Genomic DNA, 11068 nt, shown 5'->3' with positions numbered 1-11068 from the left:
CCAGACACCCTGCTGAGGAGCGTTCCTTTAATCCTGCAAACATCTCTCCGAGCTGGGTATTAGGGTCCCCCCTCCCCAAACAGGAAGGTGAGGCCCAGAGGGCATCAGTGACTCCCCCCGTTCTGGGGCTGCAAGTCTCCAACCATCCCCTGGCCCTGCCTGCCTATCCCCGGGCCAAGCAGGAGGAGAGCCCCATGCCTTTGCAGCGTGGGCGCAGCCTTGCAGAGACTCCCCTGCAGGGTGACACGATGCAGACCGCCGCCGCCTCACATGACTTGTACATATTTTCATGGATTTGCTTATTTTAACTCGGCCCAGAACTTCAAGGGAGCATCATTCCTGGAGGATTTGTTCATCGATGTGTCACGGTCTAGCGACTGAGGCCACGAGCGAGCGAGAAGGAAAGGGGCAGGTTCAGAGGCCCAAACATCCGTCCTCTCCGTGTCTTGTCAAGGTGGGGAGCGGGGAGCCCCGTGGCCCTTGGCTGCCCTTCGTCTGGGGTGGGAGAAGGGCCAGCGGGAGGTAAGCCACGGCAGGGAAAGTGCTCCGGCGGCTCGGCCCTACGGCAGCACCAGTGGCTGCGCCATATTCCCAGGTCGTCCGGGCCACCCCAGGCGCAGGCGGCTGCCAGGTGCTGCCCCCTGTCCCACGCTGGGTACACCCCACAGAACATACAAGTCGCTGTCACTGTAAGGATGAGGAGGCAGGGGCGCAGAGCAAGTGCTACTTGCCAGGCAGCTTGAGAGCAGTGTTCCTCCAGTGACCTACTGGAGGTCACAGCGTCTCACACCCGTCACTCAGTCCCGACAGCGACAGCGGTGCTTGGGCCTCTTAGCCAAGTCTTTATTTGTTTGAAGCCCGATTCTTCTCAAGGGGTGTTTTTTTCTCGTCCCCCCGCCCCCACTTTTTCTTTAGACCTCAGGGGCTGGGGTGGGAGACCGAAGGTGGAGATGTGCTGTTTTGCACAACCAACTTGCCTGTACATCATCCAAACACCGAGTTCCGTTCACAGAGGAAGTGAGAGGTGTCCGATTCGGTCACGCAGAACGCAGCTGGGCTGCCTGAAACCCAACGCAGCGGCTACTCTGAAGGAGGTGTCGTCCCCCGTCCCGGTAAGGGGCTGAGTCACAGCAGACGCCACTCCCACGTCAAAAATACCGGGCCATTGTCCCGGGGAGCTCGGCCCCTCACGCAGGTCATTTCCGATCCACTCCCTGGAATCACATTAAAGGAAAGAGAAGGAAAAGAAAAGCAGCAGAAACCAGGATTGGCGAAGCAGGCCGAGGAAGAGGAGAGCTGGACAGTCAGATCCGCCCCTGAGGGTGGGACCCCACCACGCCCTGGGTCCTCTTAGCCTGGGTCACACTGGGGGCCCGGAGCCAATCTCGGTTGTGTGGCATCCAAAGACTTAAAGTTTGGGGGCATTGCTTACTAAAAAGAATACAAAATTCTGAAAACAAAGTACAAAAGTGAGTATTTATTTAGATGGGAGGGCCGGGGAGCACGGGAAACTGCTGACACTCCACAGATTCGGGTCTGTGTCCTCAGAGACCTCCTTCGCTAGGTTACCAGAAATGCAGATGTAGAAACGCTTCCTGTTTGTAACCTGCACGCCTTCCCTGCCTGGAACCCTCCCAGCCTCTCCCCGGTCTGGGGGCCCCAGAAGCCAGTGTCTTGTCAGCTTTACAGAAAGCGCACCTCTGATGAGACCTCAGTCGACAATCTGAGGATTTTAAGAGCTGTGCTGTGGGCGCACAGACCTCCCCCAGCACAGGTGTTCCTGACCGTTTTGGGTGTCCTGGTTTCCTTTGTGAATTAAACGACAGCTGTGGACCTTCCCCAGAAAAATGCATAATACTCACGCCCACTAAATTTTGCATCTAATTCCAGGGATTCTTGGACCCCCTTAAAGCTTGCCCCAGGTAGGGATCCCCTGACCTAGTGCAACCCATCCATTCAACAGGTGGGGCAACGAATTCCCAGAGTGGGGAGTGACTTGCTCAAAGGTCACACACAGTCAGCGGGGGGGCGGGGCGGGGGGGGGGGGGTGGGGTGGGGGGGGACAGAGTCAGGACTCAAATCCAACTCCCCCCCCCAACTCCATCCCCTCTTGCACTGTCACAGCCTTGCTCCCAGGGCTGGACGGAGAATGGGGCCTCCAGGGAAGTGTCCTTTCCTTGTCTTTGGTGTCTATCCTAGACATGTATTTTTGCCCAGTGTAGTTCAGACAGGGCAGGAGTGAGGGTGTTGAAACAAACACGGACAGGAGGAAAAATGTTGCGTGGTCTGGGTTTAAACGCAGTGAGGAATTGAAAGTTGGGAGAGAGGGAGAAACAGTAAGTAAACAACTCCTGAATCTCCCGAGAGAGCACCGTCTGTCTGTGCTGCTATGTTTGGTGCCTGGAGACCCGAGCCCTGGGGGGAGGTCCCAGCAGGAGTCACATCAGACTGGGCCCTGCCTGAGCCCCGTCCCCTTCCTGTGCTGCTCTCTCCCCTTGTACTCAACTTGGGTCATTGGTGGCTTCTTGGTGGCCTGAGCTCTGTGCTTTGCAGGGGTGGTTTCTTCCCCCTGCGTCACTCTCCTCTCTGCCAGTCACCACTGACACTTCCTCTGAGCCCCCAGCTAACTTAGGTCTCTCAGCACCTCCCCTCTCTGCACCCGGTTCACCTCTTTCAGAGCACATAGTGGCCTTTACGGTTCTGTATTTATCTGCTTCAGGGCTGTGTTTCCCCCCCCCCCCAACCCCCAACCAGTCATTAAGCTCTGAGGGCACAGGGTCTGGGCCCTGGGCACAGCATATGAAGGCTCTCCGTAATCACATGCTGATTTCAATGGTGGTGGTGCATCTGCCGTTTGGACCTGGGCATCTGCAACAAATGCCTGTGGGGCAGCTCATTCCTGAGATCCTGACCAAGCCAGCATGCAGCTGGAAGCTTCAGCTCCAGGCACAAAGGGAACAAGAGCAGGCAGTCAGTACCGTGAGTGGTGCCCAGCTCCTCACAGCAGAGGCACCAGCCAAGCAGAGGCACACGGGGGGCTGACATACAAGCCAGGCTCTGTGTGTCTCCAAAGTGGGTCCTGGTCCTCTGCCTTTTGCTCAAGGGCCCACCTCTTCTAACTCTGAGGGTCCCCTGATCCTCAGCCAGCCAGCTTACCCACAGTTGTGCCAAGGACCGTCAGCAGAGGTCATGGGCAGATGGCTGGGAATGACATCCCCTGAGGGCTTCACCGCTCTGGGAATGATTAAGGAACTCAGAAACAGTTTTCTCTCTTGCCTTCTGGGCTCGCCTCCAGATAACGGAGCTATCTTGAGAGGGCAGCCTGTTATTCACACTCAAGTATTTTTTCTTTCATTCCATTTCGTTTGGGGTTGAGTGTATTTTGAGTGTATTCTTTTTTTTTTTCTTTTTTTTTCCAACTTGACACCTATGAGTCCATGACTGATGCTGTGTGCGATACTTCCCAAGGGCTGGGAGTCTGGACCAATTCTTTCTTCTTCTCAGTATGGGGCTGTGGGGTGAGGAGGGGAGGGATTCATGTGACAGAGAGGCACTGAGGCCCAAACTGGTCTTCTTCTACCAGGCTTGCTGCCTGGAGAGCAGGGGTTGTGGGGGGAGAGGGCGGGTACTGACTCTAGACAGTTTCTCTTCCCACTCCCATCTCCCCACCCATTGGGGGCGGAACGGCAGGAGGCCAGGGACAGATGCATTCACCTCTGCAGATGGGAACCTGCTCCAGTGTGCCCCTTGCTTGCTCTTAAACATACCCCAACAGAGCAGCTTTCTCCTTCCCCCCATCTCTGATGAAATAATCAGTATGAAAATTTGTGTCTCCTGATAAGATGCCAGATACTTCCATTTTCTTGCACCAATCACCTTTGCAGGGGGTAAGAAATAAGCCACAATAGGATGTTTAGGCCGCTGAGCAAAGCTGATTGGTGCGGATGGGTCGGGGTGCAGTGTTGGAGCTAGCTGACTTGCCGTCCTTCTCCAGTTAATCACGATGCAGCTTGCAGCGGAGTCCTGAAGCTTTGGTGGATGTAAGACATCCTCAAGGCCAAGATGACTAGTCTCTGGGCGTCACGACAGGGCCTGCAGCCTCCCTCCTTTCCTTACTCAGCTGGTGACTCTGTCTTTGATCACTGCATCATGGCTTTAGCACTTTGTCTTTGTTCCGGAAAAACCTTTACATTTGCCCTGTCATAGCTTCCCTGACCTCCCCAGGCCAATGCATCAAGAGAGAGTCACCATAGTGTTTCTGCTCCTAGGTGAGTGGCAAGGTGTGTAGGCTGTCAGGAAAATTGTCAGATATGCCCAAGCAGAAAGAAACAGCGGGCTCTTACCGAGCATCAGGCCTACATCACGGTGGGGTTCCATACATTCTTGTCAAATGAATTAAGGATTCCTAAGGGTGTGGGAAGCAATATGGGGGAGGTTTTACACATGGCCTCTGGCAGGTACTACCCAGCACTGAGCCCTAGTTCTGCCCCCATGCTAGCTGGGCATGCTTGGGCATGCTACTTGATCTCTCTGTCCTATTTCCTCATCTATAAAATGGGGATTATGGTGATAATGATGATGATGATGATGATAACAATAGTAACTGTTGTTAGGTGTAAAGCAGTTAAAATACTGCCTGGCTCATAACAGGTACCAGATAAGTGTTTGCTATTATTATTAAGACTAGAAATGTAGTTATTCCAAGGAATTGAATGTTACTTTTGCTTTTTAAATTTTTTTAAAAGTTTATTTATTTTGGGGGGGGGGGGCTAAGGGGCAGAGAAAGAGGGAGAGAGGAATCCTAAGCAGGTGTCCCGAATATTACTTTAACCAGAAGCTATGGATTTCCTTATCTTGCAGGCAATCTCTGCCCCCACAAGCTCCTCCCCCACACACGTATATTGCAAGGGTCGGCAAGCTTCTTCTGTAAAGGGTCAAACAGTAGTTTAGACTTCACAGGTCACACAGTTTATGTCACAACTACTCACCTGTGCTGTTGTAGCATAGAAACAGCCATAGACAATATGTAAATGAATAAGCCAGGCTGTGTTCTAATAAAACTTTATTTACAAAAATAGAAGGCAGGCCACATTTAGCCCACAGACCACAAATTGCCAACCCCCAATCTGTGGGATTCTATCATTTTACAAGAAACTGTAAAATGAACTCTACCTCTTCTAAGAAAACTGCCTGGATCCCTGCTATGAGATTTCACCTTCCTCTCCCTGAATTTCCAAAACATTGGGTCTGAAGGGAGATTAGTATCATGGAAAGAAAAAGTAGGAAACCTGGGTTTAAGCTCTGCCCTACTGCATGACTTTGAGTAAGCGAGGCACTTAATATCTGTGAAGCCTCAGTTTACTCACCTGCAAAACAGGTATAAAATATGTAAATATAATATAAATAATATTAAAATATAAAATATAAAATATTTTGCACACCTTACAGTGTGGCGTGAAGACCAAATAGTGCGCGTGGATGTGATTTGCAAACGGTAAAACACTACATAATGGAAGCGGGTCTGCATGTGTCCCTTACGCTTAGGACAGTGCTGCACCAGATCCCAGCAGTGGTATTAAGTACAGATTTTTATAACACACATATTGGTATGTGTCTATATCTGTATTGATCTTCTCAGGCAGATGGAGAACTCAGGGGACACAGGCCCAGGAGAGAGAGGACAGCATCCTTGGGTAGAAGCTACAGAATGCTTGTCAACTTGAGATATAGGTTGGGGTCGAGTGCAGCAGGTCTAGATTGCCATGACAGGCTGGAAAGGGAGGAAGGCTTCTCAAAGCATCTATGGCTAGAAACCTGTATTAGCGTCTTGGGGCTGATGCAACAAATTACCACAAGCTTGGTGGCTTAAAGCAACAGAAATATATTTTCTCACAGCGCTGGAAGCCAGAAGTCTGAAATCCACGTGTTTGCAGGGCCGTGCTCCTTACAAAGGTTGTAGGGAAGAATTTGTTTCTTGCTTCTTCTGGTTTCTCGTGGTTGCTGACATTCCTTGGCTTATTGACACATTACTCCACAATCTTTGCTTCCATCTTCACATTGCCTTCCATGCTTCTTTGTGTCTTTTATTTCTCCTGTCTCTTATAAGGATGCTTGTTACTTGATTTAGAACCTGCCTGGATAATCCAGGATGATCTTACCTCAAGATCCTTAATTACATCTGCAAAGGGTTTTTTGTTTTTTTTTTTTTCTAAATGAGGTCACACTCATAAGCTCCAAGGAGTTCGATGTGACATATCTTTTAGGGTCACCATTCAACCCACTATAGAATCTTATTATTTTCACTTAACTTTTTATCTGAAGTATTTCCCATGTCATTGAACGGTCTTCCAAAAACATTATTTTGATGGCTGATAAGATCCCATAATGTGCGTATAGCAAAATTAGTTCATTTCCTCTTGCTAGACTTTTATATTGCTCATGATTTTCCACTGGCATAATAAGGATGCAGTGCATGGGCCTTGGAGTCAGATTCTGATTCTTTCATTTACCAAGGATGTAATAATAGTCAAGTTCCATAAAATTTTCTGGCCTCAGTGTCTCATTTGTGAAATGAAGATCATAATAGTTATCTCATGGGGTGACTCAGAGGATCACAGGAATGAATGTATATAAAGTGGCCAGCAGTCAAGGTTTGGCACACATAAGTGCTTAGCAGTTTAGTAAATTGCAGACACTTTTGTTTTATTCATATTGATGGCATGTCAGTTAATTTACTTAGGATGGATTTATAGAAGTACTATTCCCAAGTCAAGGGATGTAGACATTTTTAAGACTCTTGGGGCGCCTGGGTGGCGCAGTCGGTTAAGCGTCCGACTTCAGCCAGGTCACGATCTCGCGGTCCGTGAGTTCAAGCCCCGCGTCGGGCTCTGGGCTGATGGCTCAGAGCCTGGAGCCTGTTTCCGATTCTGTGTCTCCCTCTCTCTCTGCCCCTCCCCCGTTCATGCTCTGTCTCTCTCTGTCCCAAAAATAAATAAACATTGAAAAAAAAATTAAAAAAAAAAAAAAAAAAGACTCTTGGTTCACATTGTCAAATTGCATTCCAGAAAAAGCATCTGCAAAGACACTCAGCCTTACCTAATCCTACACAGTAACTACTCTCTCTGGACTGTGATGGCCGGCTAAATCAATGGACAGGAATTTTACAAGTACCTGTTATGGAACCAGGGTTAAGGGACCCACAGGGATAAGGTGGGCAGGGGATGCTTCAAGAAGGAACGTCTTCCCAGAAGTGGACCTTGAAAAAGGAGCAAGTACTAGAGGAGAAGTAGTAATCGGGCATGGAGGCTTGCACCTCACTGCTCTCAGATGTCTCATGAAGGGCAGAAGTGGAAAAGGCTGGGGAGACTCCACTGTGAAAGACTAGGACAGTCTTGAGCACTGGCCTGGCAAGGGAGGTCAAATTTTTTTTTCTTTTGCTTTAGAAAACTAGAAATTCATAAAAATTTTTGAGCAGGGAAAGGCTAATGAAAGGCATTTAGAAAGAGTACAAGGGTCTAGATGGATCAAGCCTGGAGCCAAAAGGCCAGCCACAATTGGAGCTATAAATCTTATCCTGTGTCAGAGGCAAGATACGGTAGCATGACTTGGTGGCAGGGCGCACGCTACTTAGCACATGGAGTTCTGAGCCTCCAGCCACCATCTCCTCCAAATGTCCAACACCGAATCTTCAAGAAGCTCCAAGCTTCTTTGAGCGGCTGCCATTGTTTCCTGGGGCTCTGGGATGAATGGCTCCTAGTTGCTATGGTTCTGGGAGGTATTAACCTGTTATTTTATTATTAACTGTCCAGGCCGTAAGTGTCTTTGAACCAGTGACTCTTCCAGGAATTTCTTCTCTTCCACTATGATGTCCTCCCCAGGGTAGGGAAAATACTTGATGACTGACCAGCTCTATGTCCCCTTTGGTGATTAATATGCCTCTCTGGTCAGGATAGGGTTGTGCAGGAGGAGGAGACCTCCTCACACTTTGGGCCTGACCACACTGACATACTCTAGTCCATGGTGGCAGGAACTGAAGGAGGGAAAAGTATATGAAGGACCCGGAAGGGACTGTGGGGAGACTTCTGTGTAAGCAGAGAACACTTCTTCCAACCCAACAACTCATAGTTCAGGCTGCTATAACAGATTACCATGGACTAGGGGGCTTAAATAACACATGTTTATTTCTCAAGTTTCTAGAGGCTAGAAACTCAAAAGCAGAGGCCAGCATGGTCAGGTTCTGGTGAAAACCCTTTTCCATGCTGCAAACATCCAACTTCTCATTGAATCCTCACATGGTGGAAAGAGAGTGAGCTAGCACTCTGGGATCTCTTTCACAAGGGCACTGATCCTATTCATGCACCCCTTGTGGTATGCCCTTGGACCCTGTGTCTGTGTGGTCTTTCCCCTGAAATTCTCCTCCCTGCCATCTCAGTCTTTTCATTTGTTCACTCTCGTGACCTAATTACTTCACAAAAGCCCCACCTCCTAAAACCATCACATTGAGGGTTAGGATTTCAACATATGAATTTGGGTGAGGAGACACAAACATGCTATCCTTTAACACCAGCAACCATGAGGCACACTCCTGTGTCACAGGCTCAGGGGGTAGAAGTAAGAGGTTGGTTCATTTAAAGTCCTCACAGAACACAGAAAAAGCCATTTCTCTAATCTCTTCCCATTCTTGTAAATGGGACCTCACAACACACTCCCTACCCAGACAGGCACAGCGACTGTCCTGGGACACAGATAGGCCCATCAGAGGCTGCCACCTGGTGACCCATGCCCTGGGGCTTTCCTGGGCTTCAGTGCAGGGGGAAAGAGTGACATCCACTGACCCTGAGCTCAGGGAGCCTGGTGAGTCATCACAGTTAGAGGGGTTTGACCCCCTCAGAATGCAGAGTTGGCACAGGGCCACCAATGAGGGGCTGGGGTCAGAGCAGGCTCAGCACCCAGAAAGGAGCCCCTCCCCCACTATGTTAGGCTTCCAAAAGGTGGTCTGTCCTTCTTGAAGGTGATTTGCACCAATGGAGATGGTTTCGATTTGCTATTACTTGGCACATCCCTCTTTTATTTAAAAATAGTAAAGTTCCTGAATGGGTCAGAAAATCTATAGATGCATTTAAACCTCAAACAAAAACAATTCAGGTAAAACCAGAAACATTTAGAAAAACTTTTCCTGGGAAGACTGCTCACCCTATACCATTAAATAGAAGTGCTGCTGAAGACCAGAGTTGAGATACAAAAAAGAGAAAACCCAAGGAAGATGTCACTAAACGGCTTTCATTCCAAGAGGGAATAGAGTGAGGGGTTTGCACAGAGCAGGGAAGGTGAGGAAAGCTTACCAGAGGGAACGCAAAAGGGAACTTACTGGGGTCAAGTAAAAGGGCCCACAGAAGCTGGGAAATCCTCTTCCACCCCCACACAGTAGGCTCTTGGGACCCAGTGCTAGGGAAAGAACCTGTTCCGAGGTGACTTCGGGAAGCCAGCACATTCTCGGAGGCTGGGATTTATGAATGAACGAGACTCCCCATGGTACTGTCATGCGCCCCTTGCAGTATTCCCTTGGACCCTGTGTCTGTGCGGTCTTTCCCCTGAAATTCGCCTCCCTGCCATCTCAGTCTTTTCATTCATTCACGCACTCACTGATCAACATGTAATGAGCACTCAAATTGTGCTCTTTTGGAGCTGGAGATAAATTATGAACACAACAAACTGAATAACTGTCCTCCCTGAGCTCACGTTTGGGAGGTGGTGGAGTTGGGCAGGTGTTGGGGTGAGGGAGGAACGCAGACAGGTAATTACTGCAAGACAATCAAGGCAAATGCCGTGAAGCAGAAATACAGGGTGTTTGGAGCTCAGTCAGTTAAGTGTCCGACTTCGGCTCAGGTCATGATCTCATGGTTGTGGGTTCAAGCCCCGCATCGGACTGTCTGCTGTCAGCAGGGAGCCCACTTTGGATCTTCTGTGCCCTTTTCTCTCTGCCCGTGGCCCACTGTGCTCTCTCAAAAATAAATAAATAGTTTTTTTTTTTTCTTTTTTTTTTTTTTTTTTCAACGTTTATTTATTTTTGGGACAGAGAGAGACAGAGCATGAACGGGGGAGGGGCAGAGAGAGAGGGAGACACAGAATCGGAAACCGGCTCCAGGCTCTGAGCCATCAGCCCAGAGCCCGATGCGGGGCTCGAACTCACGGACCGAGAGATCGTGACCTGGTTGAAGTCGGACGCTTAACCGACTGCGCCACCCAGGCGCCCCAATAAATAGTTTTTTAAAAGTTTTTTAAAAAGACATACAGGGTGTTCTGAGCATGTGATGGGATCCATCTTAGTCTGGGGCTGTCAGGAAGCCTCAGGGCTTTCCTGAGGAATTCACATTTGGGCCGAGCACTGGAGGTAGAGTGTGAGTTAACTAGGAGGGAGCTGGAAGTCATGGCTGGAAGAGGAGCCACAGTGTGTGCAGACTCAGAGGAGGGTTGCTTATTTGGGGACGTGGAACACAGACTGGGAGAGTGGGAGTCTGTGTGTGGCTCAGGGAAGCAGGAGAAGCATGGGAGGGGGCATACACTCAAGACTGAGTCATTCCTCAGTGACTGCTTATTTCAGAAAGAGAAAGGAGAGAATTAAGGTGATAAGAGTGAAAGCGTTAATGTGTTACCCACTAGCTGAAGGTCATTCAGAGGCCTGTGAAAGGCAACAGGGCGTAGTAGGGACTGTGGAAAACTCCAGGATTACATACATACACATACATACACATATATACACATAGACTGTACTCAAAGGCATTTACATTTAAAATATGTTAAAACCTGTTACTGGCCAAACAAAGCAAAATCTGAGGGTCAACACAGTTTTGGGAGCACGTTGGCTGGAAATAAGGAATGTGGAGGAGGGAGCTGGGAACTGCTTGTCCAAGAGCTAGAAAAAGAGCCAAAAGAGCCCCTCTGGTCCTGTGACTCCCCTGTGGCTGTCAGATGGTCTTCTCTGTGCCCACGCTCCTTGTGGCCCCTCCGGCTTGCCTCCCAGGGCTCACCTATTCCACAGTCACCCCATTCTCTCCAGAAGCAGGGTCGA

At 49.4% G+C, this 11068-nt stretch overlaps 2 long non-coding RNA genes across 2 annotated transcripts; both read right to left on the bottom strand.

Annotated features, from left to right (window-relative positions):
* Positions 1 to 455: 455 nt before the first annotated feature.
* LOC147576158 (uncharacterized) lies at positions 456 to 3617 on the bottom strand. Its single transcript, XR_015242018.1, has 2 exons — positions 3157 to 3617; positions 456 to 1214 (listed from the first exon to the last, which is right to left on the bottom strand). It is a non-coding gene; the product is annotated as an uncharacterized LOC147576158 (long non-coding RNA).
* A 1146-nt stretch (positions 3618 to 4763) lies between these two features.
* Positions 4764 to 10008, bottom strand: LOC147576157 (uncharacterized). Its single transcript, XR_015241821.1, has 2 exons — positions 7045 to 10008; positions 4764 to 6805 (listed from the first exon to the last, which is right to left on the bottom strand). It is a non-coding gene; the product is annotated as an uncharacterized LOC147576157 (long non-coding RNA).
* Between the last annotated feature and the right edge of the window lie 1060 nt (positions 10009 to 11068).

Source organism: Puma concolor, chromosome D2 (assembly GCF_028749965.1).
Source record: "Puma concolor isolate L17-30 chromosome D2, mPumCon1.1.hap2, whole genome shotgun sequence".
In the NCBI taxonomy this organism is placed as follows: domain Eukaryota; kingdom Metazoa; phylum Chordata; class Mammalia; order Carnivora; family Felidae; genus Puma; species Puma concolor.
Note: the sequence above shows the minus strand (reverse complement) of the source record. Positions and strands in the feature narration are given on the sequence as shown.